Source organism: Syngnathus scovelli, chromosome 6 (assembly GCF_024217435.2).
Source record: "Syngnathus scovelli strain Florida chromosome 6, RoL_Ssco_1.2, whole genome shotgun sequence".
NCBI classification, from domain to species: Eukaryota; Metazoa; Chordata; class Actinopteri; order Syngnathiformes; family Syngnathidae; genus Syngnathus; species Syngnathus scovelli.
In genome coordinates, this window is record NC_090852.1 from 7,286,693 (window position 1) to 7,309,072 (window position 22,380).

A 22,380-nucleotide genomic window follows, 5' to 3' on the forward strand; every position below is an offset into this window, starting at 1 on the left:
TCGAACAAGAATGAAGTTGATCATTGTTAGTTTTAAGAAAGCACAACCTCAGATAACGAGCACAATCACTGGTGCTGATTGGTCCAAATTAAGTAAAAGCCCCTAACGTAGACATTGGCAATTGTGTTTCTATAGAAGTCGATTTCTTTCTTTCTTTATGTTGCAAGATGACAAAATACAGACTTGTGACTGAAGATGGACTTTGACATTTCAAATTGTTGCATGCTCAGAGGGATACGAGGAAGAATTAGAGGGATACGAGGAACAATTGGTTTGCTCTCAAATCCCCCAAACTCCAAGTCGCACAGCGACCGTGATCTTACCCAGTCGAAACTAGTTTCCCCTCAATCTCATATACCAGTTTCTTTGACGTGTTAATTAATTGTCTACATATATGAGTTTCTTTGTGGTGTGAAGCAAGCTTTTGAGTTATAATACAAAGGCACACATGGTTAAGCAAAGGAAAAGCTTAATTGTCAGCTTTCTCAAGGTGGTAACATCTCCTTCCTGTTGATCGGACATTGATCGGATTCTAGAGGAACAGCAACAACTTGGACAATTGCGTGCAACTCTACAAAACACAAGTACTTCACTCATTTCATCCTTTCCGAGCCACTCATCATCGTGTGCCTTCTGCTTTCGTCTTAAACGTTTGTTGTAGGGCATTGTTTAATCTTTGATTCTCTTTTGACGTCAACGTAGCGGCATATCGTAAGAATATTAACGGTACATATATTATTTATTTATATTGAATTGTGACTGCGGTACTCTCATTTGCGTCACTTTCAGTAGCTGGTTTTAATCGTAACATATCACAGCTCCAGAAGCGAGTCGTGGCCTTTTCTCCACAACTCATGACAATGAAGCTCATCTGCCTTCCTACCGTTTACTATGGAAACTACAGAAGGGGTGAGTGTGTGTAAGCAAGTGTGTGTGTTGCCAGCAGCTTGATGGCTGCCATCTGCTGCAGGCCGCAAGGTTGAATTCGCCCCCAACAACCACGCTGAGCCTCAAACCACAGACTAAACCCCAACGCAGCTGGAAGTGCTCGACGGGCCTCCTGTCTTGACTGGCGTATTAACACCTCGGGAGCTTATGAAATACTGAGCGTTAGAACACAATCAAAAAACTGAACGTAATCCAGGATTTTTCTCAAAGAGATCCAGTTACATGTGGTGGTTTCTTCTGCTTTCTGCTCAAGACAAAAACAATTATCAGTTAGCATAAGAGAATCGAGTTGAGGTGAACAGAATGTTCCTGGAAGCAAAGTGTGTATGCGAACAATGTGTGCTTTTGTGCGTGTTTGTGTGTGTGCGTGTGTGTCTGAATGCATTTACATATGTGCCTGTAAGCGCTTGCCTTAAAAACTATTTGTATTGTTGGAAATATGTTTGTTATGTTATGTTGGACCATTACAGAATAATGTTTCATGTATCGAACGGAACAAAGCTGCCATCCTCCATGGTCCAGAAGGCTTTTTTTCCTTTGTGTTGTCATGGGGGTTAATTGGGGGCATCAATTATAGCTAACCACAAACAGGCCTGACCAATGTTACTCCTTTTAAACAACAGTAAGAGTTGCTTGAAAGGAGTCATCCGGGGACACGAGGTTGGCAGGGCTTTTTAAAAGGCAAACGCACGCAGTCTGGGAAGATGCGAGTATTCCACACAGTAATCGTCAAATAAAAGTGGATTTATTATACTTCTATATTATTATTATTATTATTATTTGGACTTAAGTGAATTTCAAAATTCCAGCACGCATATGAGGCAAGCAGCTGTTCGCTCTCCTGGCATTCACACAATTGTCCTGAAAGTGATCATGAACTCATGTGGATGTATTTTCCTTGTTTTGGAAACATAATGGCTCAAGATTGTCAGTGTTTCGTCAAATTTATCATTGACATCTCTGCATCTATTGTTTATAGACTTCTTTGAAAAATTAGTTTTGTTTGAGTATTATGACCCCCCCCCACCACCACAAAAATTGCTTTAATCCGCTTTACGGTGGTCTCGTAAGCGACTGAGGATGGGCCGGATGTTGCCCGCAGGTTATACTTTTCCAAGTTCTGCTCTGAATTTGTCTATTACAGTGATTCTCAACACAGTTGCCAGTTGAAATCCGGTAGAGCAGCACATCACTTATTAGTATTAGTATTATTTATTTATTTTTTTGTTGGTGTGCATGCTAGCGAAGGACACAAGGAGGCCACCTCTTACACACTGACCCTCTATATGAGGGACATTTCTTAGCTGGCATTAAATAAACTGCAATACAAAGCTGTAGTGCCCCCCCCCCCGAAGGTCCACCTGTGGGCCGGTTCGGCAAAGTCATCCCCTGCACACTCAGCCAACAGCAGCATCCAAGGATGTCGCTAATTGTGCTCAATCAATGGACACACTCATGTGCCCGCAGGAAGCCGGTGCTCCACTGTGTGTGAACACTATTTGTATGTGGAAGAGGGAGGAGGGAGTTGTGTAACTGCTGCTGCAGTTGCTGGAGTGCGCACAAAGCAAATTCCCTCTCTCTTAGTGTGACGTATAGCACAACTGGGGCTGCAATGTCAAAAAAAAAGAAAAATCGCACTGCGGTTGTAATGGTGAATATAAAATGTGCGCTCTTGTTGGTATCGTTGCTACAGCAGCATACGCAATTTTTATTTACTTATTCATTTTTTTTTGGTAGTATGTTGGCAGTATTGTGTTCTGTGATGGATAAAGATGCATATTTTTGAGGAAAAAATATTTTTAGCCATAAATATTTAATATTCAAGATTCGAGGGAAACAGTTCCTGCACTGTAATCAGTTGTAAAATCTGCATTCATTTTTGGGAATTTTGATGAATGAAGCTGTTGATTTTTATACGAAGCCTTTTTAATTAGAGCTGCCTTTGACACTGTAAACTTCGATATTTTATTAGGGTGTCTTAAAAGTTGTGTTGGTATCTCAGGGTCAGCACTAAGCTGGTTCTATTCCTATCTATCAGACAGGACTCACCGAGTGGTCCATGGCAATACGTCCTCTGAGCTCTATAATGTTACGTGTGGTGTCCCGCAGGGATCGGTACTCGGACCGATTTTATTTAATATTTATATGATTCCGCTTGGGGACATAATACGTAAATATAATATTAGTTTTCAATGCTACGCGGATGACACCCAATTATATATGCCGTTATCGATGACAGATCCGCGGGACTGTTGTAATCTCGAGGCGTGCCTTGCGGAGATCAAGCAATGGATGTCTCTCAACTTCCTTCGTCTTAACCCAGATAAAACTGAGATGTTGATAATTGGTCCTGCTCGTTATCAACACTTATTTAAGGAAACCACTATAACTATAGATAACCGTACTATCACTCAGAGTGATACTGTAACTAATCTCGGGGTGATATTTGACCAAACGCTCTCCTTTCAAAAACACATTAAGAATATAACCAGGATTGCGTTTTTTCACCTTCGTAATATTGCTAAGATTCGTCCGATCCTCTCGACCGGGGATGCGGAAACTATTATACATGCGTTCGTCACGTCGCGCCTGGACTACTGTAATGTATTATTCTCTGGTCTTCCTGAGTCCAGTATCAAAAGTCTACAGTTAGTACAAAATGCCGCTGCGAGGCTGCTCTCACGGTCAAGAAAATTTGATCACATTATTACCCCAATATTAGCCAACTTACATTGGCTCCCGGTCCATTTAAGATGTGACTTCAAGGTTCTTCTACTAACCTATAAATCACTGCATGGCTTAGCGCCTTCATATCTCGTCGATCTAGTCGTTCTTTATGTTCCGTCTCGTAACCTTTGTTCGCAAAACACTAGTCTTTTAGTTACACCGAGGGCCAAGAAAATGTCTGCAGGTTCTAGAGCATTCTCCATTTGGGCTCCAGAGCTTTGGAATGCCCTACCAATGGATATTAGAAGTACTACCTCAGTAGAAACATTTAAAACACGTTTGAAGACACATTTCTATGAGATGGCCTTTAAGTAACTTGTAGTGGCCGATTCGGCCGGAGTTTGTTTTGTTCTCTCTGCCCACCCCCTCCCAGGCTGGGGAGGGGGTTAGGTGGCGCAAAAGCTGATAGCAGCTAGCTGGATTCTCGGGGACCAATTCAAGATGAAGAAACTGCAGCTCAACCTCCTTGAAGACACTGCCAGGACAATCGAGGGCACCTCCGACATCCATTTTTTCATTGATTTTCATAATATGTATTACTTGTGCCCTCTCTGCATCCATTACAACCTGGTGATCCTGAAAGGGGGATCCTTCCATCTGTGGTCCCTTCCCAAGGTTTCTCATTTTCCCCTGGCAGGGGTTTTGAGTTTTTCCTTGCCCTTTTGGGAGCTTAAGATCAGGGGATGCTTTGAGAATAATTGTCAATTTTTGGCTATGTGAAGCCCTTTGAGACTGTTTGTGATTTAGGGCTATACAAATAAACTTGACTTGACTTGACTAATTAATTTAGTTCACCTTTGACATGTATTCAAAAATTCATATTTTAGAATTTTAGAATTCTTTTTGGACCCCCGTTTGATATTGTTACAAGATTCAAAATTGACGCAGGCTTGTAAGAAGTGAAGAAGCATCGTTCTCATTAGCATGATCACTCTAAATTGAGTGGAAGCATTTTTGATTGTTTCACCTTTCACTATAGACAAACCAAGATGCATTGTTTGTAGTAAATAAGTGATCTTTTTCAGACCAAATAAGTGAAATTAGATCATTTTCCACTTTGACTAGCCACGATTGAACTTGGCTGTGACTACTCCCACAGCGGCGGAGCCCACCCTCTCGCAGATCCACCAATCTGCACACATCAGTGGAATTGCCGGTCAAGAAAATAAAGTGCCTTAAATTGTGTTAGCTGTAGCATCTGTGCTAATGTTACATTTTAGCGATTTACAGTGTTTTTACTGGGCGGGTGCTTGATAGCAAGTAAAACCAATTATTCTTTACTGTCGCTTGAGTGTGGTGAAACTTGTAAGATATTTGACATGTGTGTCTGCGTCTCCTGCTGGCGTGATGCAAGCTAATGTGTTATTGTAACCTCTGCCTGCCGCTGCCTCACTGGCTGGCCATGCATCTTGTCTGGCCCTGCAGCCAACAAGGCTTCTGCTGTTCCTCTCACTGCTCAATGCCATGTTTTACTCACTTGTCAAAAATGTCCCATCGGTCAATTTGCTTGTTTCATCGCTTGGGGACACTATTTACATGAAAAAAAAAAAAAAAAAAACACGACTACAACTTTATTATAGTAGCCTTTGTTTATGTCATCAGCCATCATTTCATCTGAAAATAGTACTGCCAAAAAATGGAGCATGTGAGGTGGGAAATGAAAAATTAGTCTGATGATTTCTTGCATATTTTATACACTGCAGTACAGACGATTGAAGTAGTCAGTCAGTCAGGCCATCTGGCTACCATCTTGTGCTAGCTAATGTTTGGCTAACATGAAGAGCAAGTTATTTGGGTGGCATCTTGGAGTGCTACAGACAAAAGCACAAAACTTTGTATGTCAGGCATGAATTAGTGTATTTTCAGAAAATAGTTTGTCGTGTCTTTTTTTCTTTCTTTCTGAAACGCAATAAACATCAATGCATGGTCAAATCCGAATTGCGCAAGGTTTTTATAGGTCAAACTCTTCTTTGTACTTTTGAACAGTTTGTCAAATTGTCAGCTGCTCACACATTCTGAACATCACAGATGTGATCTAAGACCTGAATTATTTTGCTTGCAGCGTTGTCTTATTACTCTGTCATTACCTCCCTTTCATCCCATTGACATTTTATACCGTATTGTCTTGGAGATAATCGCCCTCAGCAATTTGTCTTGCTGCACTTGAGCATTGAAATGAAGTAAGAGGAGTGAGTGCTTTGACAGCTGATCGGTCAGACACTTCCTCCATTGTAAGAATGAGGATTGACGTGGTGGTTTTTGTACACGGTCCACCGAGTGGAAATGCAGGAGGCTCTTTTGACATCACCGGGAAACGTGACGCGCTTCTCAAGTAGCGAGGAGCCTTGGGCGGCTCGAGCAGATGTCGCACAGATGAGCCCACATGTATGAGCGCGCTCTCATCACACATGCGTGCGTCCAACTTTACACACAGCCTTCGTTTTTCATTTTTCGAAAAACACAGAAAGTGAATGTTGGAACGTTCGCCGGATCTCTTTGCGCGCGTACAGGCGTGAAGTGACGTGGTCTTCATCTTGAGCGCTGACAGAAGAGAAGAAAAAAAAATCTGTCTTGATTTTTTTTCGAAACTGTTCCCCCGAGGGTCGGTTCAAGGTTGAAGCAGCAGCTACAAAACGTCTCTCGGCGACAATGCTCATGTTCTATCAGGCGAACACGGTTGGAGAGGTTGACCCCGGGAGAACATTGACTTCACAGACATCCCACTGAGCTCTTCTTTCCCTTTGTTTCCGATTCTGCGTTCACACTCGGATCCTTGAGTCTGTTTTAATCAAACGCGAGCTTATCTTCTCCTTTGTTGTGATTTGTTTCCTTCGGTATGAACTACGTAATTGAGCGTGAGAGCGGACAAAGTCAAGCAACCCCTCAGTGTTAGTGTTGGAAAGAAACTGCACGCAACACAACCATGATCCATTCTGAAAGACAAATAAAGACAACAATCACGTTTAACTCTGAAGTGGCAGAACGACCATCTAGTTCCAAAAAAGATAAGTTACCCAGTACGAGGATGTCCATTCTCCCGGGTTCGACTCTTACAACCCCATAGTGACCTCTTGTTGTTCAGTTGTATTCTACTTTGTGAAAAGAAACCAAAACAGATAGAAAAATCCAGTTTACAAACCCATCAGCTAATTCAAGCCAGAGAAAGCAAACTACAAGTGTGAAAGCAACAACACACATCGTCTTTTATAGGAAACTGTCCTCGTTCTCCTTCCCAAAGACTCGCATGACAAGGCTTCATCCCCTCTGCCTTTTATTTGATTTTATTTTTCCGTAAAATAGATGAATGGACCACCCTTCAGCTCCCAGACCCTTTGTTGTCATTTTATTGGAGCTTGGCAGTTCAGCCAGCGATCTGAGAGTTCCTGTGGTTTGCATACAAGCGTCACTGGCTTGACTAATTCCCCATGTAAACACCTCGTCTGAGGCACACTTCTTGATAACTTGTAAGAATATCCTTTTTTTTTTGTATCCAGGCAGCATATGGAGGCTGTGTCCTCTCTGGGAGGTTAGAATTTTTACTATTAACAGATTGGTTTGTGTTCTGGCATTGTCTTTGTAATATTGCCAATGTTTTATGTGATATTTTGTGTTGAATTGTTATTTTATGTTCTCGTAAAGCGCTTTGTCTTTGCCGCCAGTTATAAAATCCTACTGTTGCTGAACTCTGGTTTGTTTTTCTATTTATTCATGAAGGGAGACAAATGTCAAGTTACAGGTTCTGGAGGTGTTTTTTTTTTTTTTTTTCTTTCAAGACTGTTGTTTTTATTATGAGTTGGAAATGTCAGCTGTAATCAAGATCGGTGTCCTTCAAAGGAACAACTTAATTTACTGTAACTAAAGTCTTAACACTTGGTCACACCCTGGCCGGTCAGCGTGATACTTTCTGATACTGAGGGTTGGTGGCTTGACAACATTACATGCCTGTAAAGGTTACGCTTGATGGATGCTCATTCAGCTCCCTGGTCGCTGTAGTGCATTTTTGGAGGTCACCCGACACGCCGACAAAGGCAACAGGAAATGATTCTGTTGCGACGCTGCAAGGAGCACTCATTCATGTCTGCACTAGGGCTGAACATTAAGAACCATCCAAAGGCTCGTTTCAGTCATCTCTGCTAGCCAGGTCCGAATTCAGAAACAAAAGCTTTTAGCCCCTGATAGGCTTGATTATGTCATCAAGTCAATAATCTGCCCACACTCGTCTGGCCATTGGTACGAATGACCTCTGTTGCCTTTCCCTCTTCCTCTTTTAACATGGCTCATCCAAACAGCAGCCTAACCTTCCCGTTATGTTTCCACATTCTCCCTGTGCCAATTTGCACTTTTTTTTTTTCCCCTCCTCTCCACACCCCTCATCACGCCTTGCCGTGCACCGTTTTTATTGTTTCCAGACAGCAGTGAAACATATTGAGGGAGACGTGTTGGACTGTTTGCGCACACACGCTCGGCTGAGGAGAAGAAGAATCCTTCCAGGAAAAGTGGCATCTGTGCAGTCCATTAGACAGACAGGGACTCTGCGCGGGCCACTGACATATGGTGCTGAGCTGTAGAGAGGATGTGAAAGTAAGAGTTTACATTTGAGAGCATGTTGGACAAGACTCACATTGCAAGATGGAGCCGGGAATGAGCTCCGACCACTTTTGCACAAAGTAAACAAGAAGTATACAAAAGTGCAACTTTGAGAAGTAGCCACTCCATTACGGGGAGCAAAACTGTAAGATTTGTAGGAATGGTTCAGCTGTCACTTACTGTATGTTAGTGAGAGGGAAGACTTAAGGAGCAGCGTTGGTGTTGTGCCCACGTTTTAAAGATGGAAAGTAAAGAAAAGGCCGTGAGTTGGAGCCCCGCAGCTGCAATTTGTTAGCGTATTTGTATTTGTATCTCTGAGTGGACTGGACCAAGTATGGAGTCAGGCCAGACCAGACCAGGATGTGTTCTACTGGGCAAACACGCTTTAGCTCTTGTATTTTATTTGACTTTTAAGGCCACCGCAGAACAACATTCCTCTCACATGTGTAATGGGTGGAACATGACTGCCTCACAATGTATTAGTGGGTCGAAATAATCGCGTTGGAGTTTCCAGAAGCAGGAAAAAAAAATGGCTGCTCAACTGTATTGTCTGCATTTGACACTGAGAAACTGATCTGTGGCTTAATTAACATCACATTAATGTTGCAACATGGTTTATTTAAGTCTTCTGAGCAGGAAACCTCACTTGTACAGTCGGCATTAATTTGGAATTATCTCTGATTGTGAATGGTAGTTTTCTTTTCTGTCATTGAATTTGAAAATGTTTGCGTGGTTTAATATGTTTTGAGTAAAATTGGATTGTACAGGGCCCAACGAGGATATCGTTCGCGTTCAGGTCTTGTTTCTGCAATTTTATATGGAAAATCTGGCGGGCAAGCTGATTGAACCTTCGCAGTTTTCCATCACAGTTTAAGCACTGTTGGTCAAACCAATAACAAATCACAATACATTTCTCTGTCAATTACAATTAAAGTGAGTGTGAATCAACTGACATCATCTTAGCTTAAACTGGTCCCAGTTAATTAGATATTTGGTACTAAACTGACAATGATTTTTCTTGAATGAGGTGCATATTTCGTTTTTTTCATATATTCACACTCATTAAGTTGGCTGTCCCGGTGTGAGGTGCTCCAACGAAAGCTGTTCACGGGGACAGATGGACGGATGGTGTACTGTTGGGATCGTAAGCCTTTAATGAGATCAGCTCAGATACACTATCATCGAAACCAAATTAGTCTGTGATGCAGTGTGCGCTAGATTAGGTTTGGCAGGCGCTCACTCACATTTGTGGCAGAGAAGTGACACCGAACACTTGTCCCAAATGTAATAACTGGACTTGGTTCACATTGAGCGCAGTGGAATAGATGCTGGATGACGTTCGCGCGATGTGACGCAGCGTACAAAAACAAAGTGAGGTCACAGTGAAAGTTATTGTGTGTGTGGATATTTCGGAGTCACTCGGCACCACGGTGTCCTCGGGTCACCGTCATCCGTCATTGTCGACTTGAGTTAAAAATAGTAGATAGCATTTTTACCAACATTGACTATGGAAAGGTTTATTTGGTTAAGGATGACAGATTCCCTGTTAAGATAACATGTCAGGAGAGAAGTGGAACTCGAGTACATTGTCCTCCCTGTGAAAAGGTCGAAGATCTGGGACAAATTCCATTTTGAATTTCATGTTCAAACATCTTATCGACTGCATGAAGATGTGATCATTTAGGTACTGATTTTAATATTTGACTGAATATCTCAAATGAATTTTGAAAGCCACAAATACCGTTTAGAGTGAACTTGGACTGACCTTTTTTTTAAAAAACAAAACAAACGGTATACTCTTTGGCAGGCACAGACAGATAGATGGGAAATTTAGAAAGCGGACAAAGTTCAAATTGAATTGTGGTCAAACTTCAAGGTTCAACTATAATTCCCCTTTTTACGATTTTCTTTAGAATTTTACTAAAAAATAAAATACTTTTTTTAATTTTTATTTAAATGATAGAAATACTGTATGTGATTGTGTAGCTGGTGTGGGGTGTTCCTAATTTTTAGCCGGTGACACTTGCCCTATGTCTAGACTAATGATCTTTAGGGTGGGAACATACAATGGATGGGTAACGGCGTCTGTATGGCATGCTTGTCTGGACGTCCTCTTCTCTGATTGGCAGCTTGCTCTTAATTACCAGACGGACTGTTTATCTTCACTGTTTGCTAGGATCCTTATCAGCTCTAACAGTGTTTTAACTCCCAGTGGAGAATGTGTGGGAGACGCTAAGAGGAAGTCAGCGGAATGTGTATATGTGTGCCACACAATAGTGGACGTGTCAATGTACATGTTTGATGTGCATTGGCAAACATGGGTGCCCGTGTACAATTGGGTGGGAGGGTATATTGCTTTTGGATTTGATTTTAACAGTGAAAAAAGGCTTGATTACCTTTTAATTTATTTAAATATTAAATATAGTTTCAGTTGTAAGGTTCTTGAATGAATTCTGCTGTGTTAATATAGGCTGTTTTCTTTTTATAAAAGTCGTAAGAATTTTTGCCGGTTGATTGTAACAAATGGCAGCATTTTATTGCCAAAATAAATTCCGTTCAGATTTCACAATGTGTGGATTTGTGGCTACGAGATTTTTTTTCAAGCCGCTAATCCATCCTGTTTACATTTATGCATTAAAAATGAATTCTTTGAGTGTGGCGTCCCATGTGTGTCCATACACCCTTTCCGTGTGTGTATGTGTTTGTGTGTGTGCGTGTGTGTGTGTGTGTGTGTGTGTGTGTGTGTGTGTGTGTGCGTGTGTGTGTGTGTGTGTGTGTGCACGTGCATATTCCAGCATGTGTGTAACCTGAGATCTGGCCATCTCCCCGTGTGTGAGTAATGGCCCCTGTTTTATTGGTCTGCTCCTGAACAGACTATGAGTAATCACATAATGCCTGTTCTGACGTCAGAGCCGTTTCCATGGCAACACAGTGCTTCCCAATCTGAGGAGGTGTGTTCATTCCCCCCCCCCCCCCACCCCGAACATCTTGTCGTATGCGTCCTGGATGGATACAGGATGACTTGAGTTAACAACCCACCGCCCTCCAAGTTCCAATCCATAGTTTCCCAATGCGCTCTTGTAATATGTAATCCCACACTTTGTAGTCTTCTATCTTGTCTTTATTCCCTCCTCATCCTCTTCTACCTCTTCCACTCTCACTTTGGTCCACTCCTCCCTTCTCCTTATTGTAGTCATCTTCCTGCCTTCCAGCTTTTTCTATGACGAGACCTACATTTTGACACTTACTGGGCCTTTCTTCTCCTCTCTTAACTCTCCAATTCCTGCCGATCCCTCTCTTCGTGTTCCACACCAGACATGTCTCCTGGCTTACCGTATGCACCGTTGCCTTCCAACTAACCACCAGGCCTCCAGTTCACTTTCCACTTTCAATGTTTTTTAATTTGCTTGCTTTGACAGAAATGTCCCGTGTCAAAATTGAATGTATTGAATGCAGAAAATTGGAGGCATCGCCAAATTCAAAGATGGAACGACAGCTTTTTTTTTTTTTAACTTTCAGGCTGCACAGAAAAAAACAGGGAATTAATTAAAAAGAAAGGTAAACCTATGGAGACAAAAACAATGTAGTAAAAATAACTAACGTGTAACGTAGCACTTCCGAGTCTCCTCCCCCAAACTAAATGTTTATTGCAGTTCCAAGACTGACCTGCCTGCAAGTGGCGGCATGACACCAAAGTGTATCTAAACTTACGAAAAATACAAAGAATAAGCGTACCACATATGCTTGACGAAGCATCACTGCAACATTACTCACATTTCCACAAGATTTAAAAAAAAAAACTAATGACATCAACTCTCGATTTATGCTGATTCTAATTCTGTTCAGTGGTGATGGTGGAATTAATCAGGCTAGCCTGGACAAATCCCTTTGACACAGTGACACACTGACGGACGAACATAAAACGGACATAATCCGTCTGTGTTATGTCTGCTGTCATTGCTTAGGGAGGAAACACCCATTTCCTTGCTTTCATGAAAAAGTCAATGTTAAAAAGGGCAAAAGTTAATACTGGCTCAATGACGCTCGACTAACGAAATGAACTAATAAACACAGTCTAATCAACTAGAGTCTGACTAGTTGTGGTGTGTTCAAGGCCTTCCCAAAATATTTGTATTTAAAATGATACGTTTTGATTTGGAGCCTAACTCAGCTTGCTTTGGGCAAGAGGCCAAACACTCACCTTCAGACAATGTGACATTCCCATGTCAAATCCATTTTTTTATTGCAAATTATAGATCAAAATTCATTACAATCACCTCCTGATAGCTGCACCCTAGTCAAACATGCTAACCAGTAGCCCACCGCACAAAAAAAAAAAAAAATCTTGCTGGCATGGCTTTCCTTTGTTACTCATAAACACACACATGCACGCGCACACACGCACTAAAGTACATTAGTGTGCTGGTCCATGTGACTGGAGTTTTGACACTGGCAGCTGTATGGAGCTCTAATCTAATGAGGTGCATTTGAGGACTTTATTGCCACAGGCAGACTGCTCTGCCAACACAGGCACTGCTGAATGCACCTCCACCCCACCACCCCCACACAGACACAGAGTTTTGAGCCAAAGTGCCATCTCAGCAGATGGATCGAACCTGGCAAAGGGCAAAGTCATCAGCTGTGACCCCACAATTGCACAGAGGATACGCAACATGCAACTATTTTTTTTTTCTGCAGTCATTTGCGATGCACTCAATGCTGCTAGCTTGTTTGCTGTCCATTAAGACCGGTTTGTTATGGATGAAATGAACTGTTATGTGCAAAATGCTTTGTTAGCTCCCCCACACACCCCAACCTGTTCACTGTAACATTGGCTATTTATTATTGGTGTGTCGGCAACTTTGAGATCAGCGATAGCCTCCTGAGACCCAGCAATTCATTTTTGTCCAGTGTAGAGGATGTAAGTTTTTGGATTTTTTTTATCTGTATCGCTGAAGCCATATGTGTTATTTCCTGTTGGCCCTTACAGAGGACATCCTAGGCTCTTCACATATGCTATAACCAAGTCCCAATGTCCTCTCAAAATGTCATATTGTATAAAATAAATGAACACATTTTTTGCCTTTTTTTTTTTACTGTTATAATGTTTTTCTTCCACCCCTAAGAACCATGTGGTGTAAAGAAAAGTAATTCCAAAAACTTTTTTTTTGTCCTCTGGGTTTCCGGAGGATATAAAAAGTTGATCTCCATTTGCATGCATGCAGTGCAAATGCAAATGCATTGGACTGTATGGAGCCATTATTTTGACATTTTTTTACTGTAGTAATATATTTTCCATCCCTAACATATGTGTGGTGTTAAAAAAAATCTCTGGGTCTCAGGAGGATATAAAAAGTTGATCTCCATTTGCATACATGCAGAGCAAATACATTATTCTGTATGAAGCCATAATGGCTCTTAGCATTCCTCGCTTGTATGTCACACACAACTTAGCCCCATCAAGCTGTTTATGACTCCTGTTTATGGTAGCCCTATTCTAATTAATGGAAGTACTTCCCATTACGCCAGTTAACTCTTCCACTGGGCCTGTTTTTTTTTTTTTACACACAATTGTGTAAACAATCCAAGCTGATGAGCGTCATTTAACCAGAGTTGCAACATGTTATTTGTTTTTGCTTGCTTTACGAAAAGTGCAATCAAAGTTGCTCTAATTTATACGTGATAAGTCACTGCAGCTTCAGGCGGCAGACCTCCTTTTTTGGACATGTGATTCTCAGCTGGACATGAGCTCACAGCCCCATTTGATTTAGCCCTGCCATCATATCTAAGTGGCTAATTATGAGAACAACAAATTTGAAATAGTTGCATCATGAGCATCGTGTTTGCTGTCTTGGGATTGTGATGTCAAAGGCTTCTGTTGCCACTGTTGTGTTCACAATTGAAGCCATTGTGACGTCTGAATATTCCAGCCTTTAATTCATTCGGTTTGGATATCGGAGACTTTGTCACATTTGAGCTATATTGTTGTGATTTGACTCACGCATTGAGCTGATGCTGATGCATTCTGTTCCCATTCAGTGATGGCTTGAATGTGAGTGTGGTATTTTTTTGTTTTGTTTTTTTACAGTTGCTGGCCTTCATCTTGACATCAGCTGTGCTATTATTTATTCATGTTGTGTACTTTAATACACATAGCGGTTCACAGTTGTGCTCTTGGTTTCGTGAGCATGCAGATGGCCAAGACAAAACAGCTTGTTTATTTATTTGATTGGGAGAAGTTCAGTAAGTGTAACACAGGCCCAGCAAACGCGTGATCTCCACTCCAACCTCGCCGCAGCTTTCGACACGCTATCGGTGAGAACCGAGCCCGATGAATGCGTGGAATGCACACTGACGTCACCGCATGCATCGCATCTCCAGTCACATGGCTTGGTAAACACTGCTAGCGTGGTTTTGTGCATGCATGTATGTGGTAGCACTCGTGGCTGTGACCAAAATCATGTAGCCTTCCGTGTTGTTGTTAAAAGAATAACAAGTGCTTTGTATATTTTTGTAAGGATTCCTTCCATGTTTAAATGTCAGATTTAAAAGTTGTCACCAATGTTTGTCCAGCTTGTGGTCAGACCGAACACTTTGGTAACTTTTTAACTTTGTTGTTTTAAATGTGCTATATAAATAAAGTGATATGCTAATGGAGACTGGCTAACTCCTCACCTATGATGAGTCCCCATCCCAGACCTCCCACAGTATTTGAGAAATTGAGTGCCGCCATCTGCATCAATGCTTATGAGGCCCATTTGCAACATGCAATTAGCTAGCTAGTTATGTGTGTGTGTGTGTGTGTGTGTGTGTGTGTGTGTGTGTGTGTGTGTGTGTGTGTGTGTGTGTGTGTGTGCGTGTGCGTGTGTGTGTGCGTGTGTGTGTGTGTGTGTGTGTGTGTGTGTGTATGTGTATATATCTATATATCTATATCTCTATATATATATATGCTTACACTCAGACTAAAAAATAAAATACATCTCTCTCTCTCTCTCTCTCTCTCTCTCTCTCTCTCTCTCTCTCGCTATATATATCTATATATACATATAGATATATATAGATAGATATGTATTTTTATTTATTTTTTTAGTCTGAGTGTAAGCATGTGGCCTTTAGGCTATCATGGCCTTTGCTGGCACAGTGTGTAAATCGTGGGATATCTTCTAGTCACTGGAGGCTATAAGCAGATATGGCTCAAACATCAAAAATGGAGATTAGTCCAGTGGAGACTGACCACAGTGTCAAGAGTGCAGAGAATATTTCTTTGGGGCAATTTTAATATTTAGTTATCATTCAAACTGTTACCAACACTGTTATCTCTGCAGTGTCTGAAAGATATTTTTAAAGTCCAGCGACAACCACATCAGTGGAAGAATGACTGACGTATGTATCTTTTGGGCATTGTGAGGCGGCGCTCAAAAAACATGGCTGTGTCTCATTTATTTTCCCAGAGGACATCAAGCTTCTCATGCGTTTGGCTTTTTTTCCCCCCCTATAGTAGCAGCTTCAAGCTCTATTGTCACGCCAGCATGTCCTTTGAGAAGCCCTGCGCAGTCGGTCAGGAAAATCTGTCTTTGTACCTTCACGGTTCTTGCAGATTCGTGCATTCCTGCTACTGAGGCCCTCTGGGAATGTCACGGACAACTCTTTCGCTTTACAAGCTAATGGTGGAAACCTACCCACGGGCCTTATGTTAGCCTCTCTCTTAATGCTCCAATGGAACTTTTTCCACCTTCATATAAAAAGAGGAAGTAAAGATTTATGTCCTTCTACATGTACACAGGTTTATTAGAGGCCAGGGATTAGTTGGTACTCGTACTTTATTCTTTCGTACTTTATCAGTGAGTTATAAAGGGTGTCATTTAAAAGAGCATACTTTAGTGGGCTGTCATTGGCTTGTGTCTTTGCTGCAGTCCTGTGGGAAACTCGATGGAATTGTAAATGTTCTTCAAGCATGGAGTGTTTGTCCCGTCCTCTCTGATGACCGTAGACAGCGCACAGACCTTGCTGAGTCAAACGTGTGAATAAAAGATGAAATAATAAATGCGACGCAGGCCGCATCGCACGATCACATTCTGCCGCCATCGTCTCAACTCCGTCGTTTTTGGTTGCCAAGTGGTGCTTTAATACTCCCTTGAACAAGGAAAAAAAGCTTTATGTTATTGAAATTACCACCCGCTTGTACTCCAAAGCTCCCATTTCAAGGTCAAATCGTCATGCTGTTCAACTGGTCATTAAGTTGCTCTTGACGTAGATGCGGCTGTCCAAGATAAATATTGTCGCCTAAAGCAGTCAGACTTATGGCTTCATAAAAACATTTTACAGTGGAACTGCACCCAACCCTTTGCACGGCTTGCACAAATCTAATCGCTTTAATACACTCCATAGTCATCAAAACTGAGAAAACTGGATCTGCCTAACATTTAGATTCATGTGATGCTTCACATATGTATGCGAGACAAATGTTGGGGATCTTTTATGAAGTCTCACACATTTATTTAAGTACTTCTAAAGCTCGCTTTATCTCACCAATTTTAGTGATCCAAGGCAAGTGAAAAAACACAAACAGATGCCTCTTGCAGTCATTTTGTGATGAGCAAGTCAGTACAAACAATTTGCTTGTAAATGTGAGGAAGCAACTTTTTTTCATGCTTATTATTTTTCCATGATTTGTCCTTGTTAATACTGCCAAGCATTATGCTTCCTGCTTGACAGTTTTTGTTCTGGTGTCTGGCTTTTTGCATTAGAGACGAGTAGAGCAGTGAATCAGCCTACAGGAGCTAAGTGGAGTCAAACAAGCATCGTTAGAGTTATTCTGTGTGCCATTGTAGTCATTTTCATGCCTTTTTCTGGATATAACTTTTTTCAAGCTACTGATTGGCTGAAATTCACAAAGCTAATCTGGTAGCATATACATTGCTTTCAAATTTGGATATGCATTTTTAGTACGGGGAAAGTTTTCTCTAGCATGACCCATGTACGTCCAGAGCCAACATCCACTTGAGCGTCATAATGTGTTTTGTACGCTCTTCCTGTGACTCTAGCATGAACTGGTCATCAGCAGCCATAAACACTCTGTCCCCTGCATTGAATCGATTGCGATTTAAAACACCCAAAGCAAACTGGCACCTTGCAAACGGAACAGAGCGGAGGCTTGTAAAACAAACAAACAAGTGAACGCTGTGTTCCCTCCTTCGCCTCGCAAGGCCCCAGCAGTAATCCTGACTGGAGCATTATACTCTAATGGCTTTGGCATGCTCCTTTGAGGGGGGGCTGTCTTAGCCCACCAGATCCCCTAAACGCATAGAGCCGAGAACCTCATTCCTTGAGCCAATCTGAGGTTGTGAGCAAGGCAAATGAGCATGTGCCCCCAGTAATATTGCAGAGAAATAGTCGTCCATCTTTGGGATCTTTAATCCAAGAATTTAGAATAAGGTTAACGATTTACTGTCAGATCCGTGTTGGTCATGTAGCATCACTGTGGCCTTTAGTGACTCATGTGGTGAGAATTGCTCTCGACTGAAGCTAAGCCCATCCCTGGGTAAGCTAAGGATGATCAAGCTCATTAGTCACACATTAGTCAACAATAAGCAGAATCCAAGTAAGAAAGCGTGAAGGGGAGATTAGGTGGTCCACATAAAGTTTAAAACGCATCATGAATAATATTAGCGCATGTGAGCATTTTAATGGCCATTAAGTTCACGGTGAGCGCACAGCACATGCCAAGAGAGGTTGCGGCGTGTTAAACTTTGCATAGACACAAGTGTGTTCCTTGTTTCCTGCACACGGCCCCTCTGCTTTGGCAGCCCACCTTAATAGTTCCCTCCAGTGATGACGCAAATGACCCGTGATGACTAGCCCCCCCTCGCTAAAACCTGTAAAACATTAGCCAGCTTGAATTGCAATGACTCTCGCTCTCCATACTCTCCCATCAGCGGGTGGACGAAAAGAGATTTATAAAGTCTCCTCCCCGGTGAATGACTACGAGTGGATGTGGGAGGGTGTACACACAATATTAACATGGTACAAGCAGACACCATGTGACGTATTCATTTTTTTTTTTTTTAACATCTAATTAATTATATTAATTAATTAAATAATTACTTTTTTATGCTTTTTTTTTACCGTCAAAAATGTATTTTTATGACTTCAGGTTTATTGAAGATTTAATCATCCATAAGTGTGAAAGTGAGTGCGAATGGCTTTTATGTGCCCTGCAATTGGCTGGTCCACTTGCCACTTGCCAAATTCAGCAGGGACTCTAATGAGGACAAGTGCCTCGGCAATTGAAATAATAAATCAAAATAATGATGTAATCATTGTGTTATATTATGTTTTCTACAGTTATACATTAATGTTTTAGATATATTAATAATTATAATTTAATTTTTAAATGTTTTTAACTTATTTTTATTTTGTTTATTTTTAATTATTCACAGTCAAATGACAAATTGCAGTAAGTCAAGATTTTTCAAAATACTGTACACCTGTCATGTATTTACTTTGGGCCTGACACCCATGAAAAGTGGGCTCTTGTGTTCTTGCTCGGATGACTTATGACTAAACTGCTGTAATATCCAAAAAGCTCATCTCATTGTCAGAGACTTTGCAGGATGTGACCTAGTTTTTGGTAGCGGAGCAAGAGATGTCAAAGAGCGCCGCAGACGCCAGCTCATCTCCGACGCGGCGTGCTGATAGAAGAACAATGTCGGAAAATGAAGGGGTTTTGTCTACTCGAGGTTGGCAGGGTTGAATAGAAGGTCAGCAAGGTGTAGTCTTAAGTAAATAGATGTATGTTGAATGATTTGAGTTCATAGACTTGGTGAGAAAGAACGCTTCGAATTTAATTGGACAGTGCAGAGGTTTCCGCACTATCCCTTAGTTAAAGCTACTAAATCCTGCCTGCTGATTTTATTTAACCCAAATGTAAACTCAGCACTCTGTTCCCCTCTCCCTTTCCCTTTAATTGTCCTCACTGAATACTCAAGTGGAGTCTCAGTCAATTCAGGCCACAGACTAGACACACATCAATGTGTAAAGGCTGCAATGTAGAACAAAGTAGGACGCGATGAGATGAACAGCGAGGGCTAATGAAGCGCTGACCGTGAATGAGTGATTAGGAAACACGTGCGCCTACTGTATCTGGCACTAAGCTATATTTGGGATGAGGTCGTTTCCGGCTCATTTTCAAGACACTTTTTAAAAAATGACTCCGCAGCGAGTTGATGACAGTCTTTTCGGCTCATTCCAAGACCTCTCGGTGGGACCTGGCGATGGAGGCTGGAGCTCCAAAGCACAACACTTGACACCCAGTAGGAAGTGGCTCTTAGGTTGGTATTGGCCAGAGCAAGGAAAACAGCGACATTTTTGTCTAGTTTGTTTGTGCTAGGTACCTCAGAGATGGAGGCTTGCTGTGGGCTGTGGCTCGGGGCCATGGTGGTGGAGAGGCTGACACCCACTCTGCTGCCCCCCCAACACTCTAACAGGGAGGAGGTCTGCAAGTTTATCTCCCTGCTACTATTTTCAATCTGTCAAACATTTTTTTGAAGGCGCCTATCCTTGTTGTGACCCCTATAAATAAATCTGGTAATATGTTATCGTAGCAATATGAAAACTGTCGGGAGGTACGATGTATGCAGACTTTTGCATTCTTATGAACAGTCGAGCCCATAAATAATGGGGCGTCGACTCAATTCTCGGTCAAGGTATGGCTGCCATTGGAACTACTTCGCTCCGATTGGAAGAGGAAAAAAAACAAAAGTTTCTATCTGGTCAGTGCAGTGTCGGTCTGCCTCATCTACCTCTCTAAGCACCTGTTTGCTTTCCTACCACATGTTTAAGGCTAAGTGCACCTCTTATTTACTCGCCTGTGTTTGCAGTAGACTTGGTCAGGAGGGGCTCGTTGGGTCTCGTTCAGATGTCAGCTTTCACCTTCATTCCACGCAGTGGATGGAAGTGTCATTATTTCAATTTTTATTTTGAATGATCAAATTGTAAGGAGCAGTCGTTTACTGTTGGTTAAAATAATTATGCATAAAGAAACAAGCAGTGAAGGATAAGTCTCAAGCTCCTGTAGGAATAATTCATTAAGCATCTGCAAGGTCTACCAAGTGAGGACAAAGAGTGGGTGGATGCATTGTCGTTGGCTTTTAACATCCAGGGCGATTGTTCGATGCCCTTTACAAGTACTTTGTGTCTTCATTAAGACAAAGGTTTGCTGAGTACTTTAACCGTGTCAATACTGACAGACATGCGATCACCAGCCACGAGAATTGTCAAGGCATTCTGAAGCAAAATGTGTTAACACCCAGCAATGAGTGAAAACAAAACAACAGCTTATTCTCGAGAGAATTCAATATTGCCTAGAGGTCCCTCAAACCTGAGTGTCAAATTGTCATTCCAAAGGTTGTGCTGAAAAGTTTTAGTTTCTATTCACATCATGTTTGTTTTTTAAAGTAATTGAGTTGAGTTGCTTTTCATGTGTTAATTTGCAGGAAATTTGTGTTTTCACATTCAAATTATTTCAGTGACCTTCTTGGGTTTAATTTCTTAATGGCCGGCTAGAAATAATTTAGCTTGCAGTCATCTGCCATTTGGCTAGCTATAAACCATAAAACTGGATCACAAAGAGTCCAATAAATCCTTCCTTTGCCTAGTCTGTGATTTGTTTTTATATAATAATACCCACACATTAAAGTCTTATCAAACAACTAAAGTACATACTTTGTTGCCCCTCTAAGTCATGTACATTAAATCATCATTGGTGTTCGCATCTTGATTGAAGGGTCTTCTTCCCTTTTCAATCATTTATTCTTCCAAGGGATTGGTTGCAGTCTATTATAAATCAGTGTATGATGAAAAGCCATGGATGGGCTGTGCTTTATGCTGAGAGGGCAGCTCACTGAAGTTATCCGGTGAAATAAAGGGCATGACGTTCTTGTGTTGGCACTCTGGAGTTTCAGAGCGATAACACATCTCTTTGGAAGTTTTACTTCTCTGGCAGACTGAGTTTTGTTGCCTGGAGGTTCAAGTGCATTCATCTGCACTTTTACCTCTTTAGACAAAATACTGGCAGTTGGGTGTTACCCGTTTTTATCGCGTGTTGTGTCGTGTCAATGTGTGGCTGATTGTCCCTTTGTAATGTGCATTATCGACACCTGCAGGACTGGAGTGGAAAAGCAGTAGGAAGTCACGCGTAGGAATTTCATAACCTTTCCGGTGAACTGGTGTACTTGCGGCATTCAATTCCACTTTATCATTGCTACTACTATTTTTGTTAAAAATTAATTAAAAATTGACAATAGGAAGGACAAGTGACCTGACAATTAGCACGTCTCCCTTGTGGTTTTGAACTTTCGGGTTCAAATGTCTAGCCTTTCCTTGTGGACTTTACATATTTTTCCCATGCTTGCATTTTCCGTTCATACTCAGGCTGTCCCAAAAACTGCAACTAGCCAGTCCAGGATGGATGAGACATGACTTAAGTCAAGAAGAAAGACAGAGCAATACCCCAAAGACAGTAAAACCAGACATACTAATGAAGACACATAATTGAAATGTTAAAAATCTGCCTCGCTCATTGTATATGTTGTATCGAGATTACAGCTCACATTTCAGGCCCTGAAAGCAAACCATTAGTCACTGTATTATTTGTGTGTATGATGTGTACTTCATCCATATGTATTAGTGTTCAGACCCAAACCACAGTCTTTGGAAGGTCTCTGGGTCACACATCTATCTACCTTGTACTTTTCTTATTTACTAGCCAGCTCTGATTTGATTCGAGGTAAGGTTTTGGCCCGTCATGTAGCCTTGCGTGTCACGAGGCTGTGTTTCAGGTCACACACATGAAAAGCGGCCTTACATAAGACTGTTTGTGTACACTTGGAGATGATCATAAGACCTTGCTCAGGTTCGCCATTCCCGGATACCTCGACTGTTGTCAAAGCTTTAATGAAGCGGTTAATTGGAGGCCGTTTACAGTGAATTTAATAAATGAACCTTTTACTGTGTGGATGAAGCGCTACCTCCAACTTCAGTATCCAACTTGATGAGCCAAGTGACAAATTCTCATTCTAATTGAATCAAGCTTTTTATTTAATATAGTGTTTATTGAAA

At 41.6% G+C, this 22,380-nt stretch overlaps 1 protein-coding gene and 1 long non-coding RNA gene across 3 annotated transcripts in view; one reads left to right on the forward strand and one right to left on the reverse strand.

The window, feature by feature from the left end:
• LOC125971063 (cGMP-inhibited 3',5'-cyclic phosphodiesterase 3A) overlaps window positions 1-22,380 on the forward strand; it is a 46,241-nt gene that overhangs the window by 4,885 nt on the left and 18,976 nt on the right. The window lies entirely within an intron of this gene.
• Window positions 5,246-6,927, reverse strand: LOC137840381 (uncharacterized). The gene is made up of 2 exons (XR_011086999.1): window positions 6,690-6,927; window positions 5,246-6,608 (listed from the first exon to the last, which is right to left on the reverse strand). It is a non-coding gene; the product is annotated as an uncharacterized lncRNA (long non-coding RNA).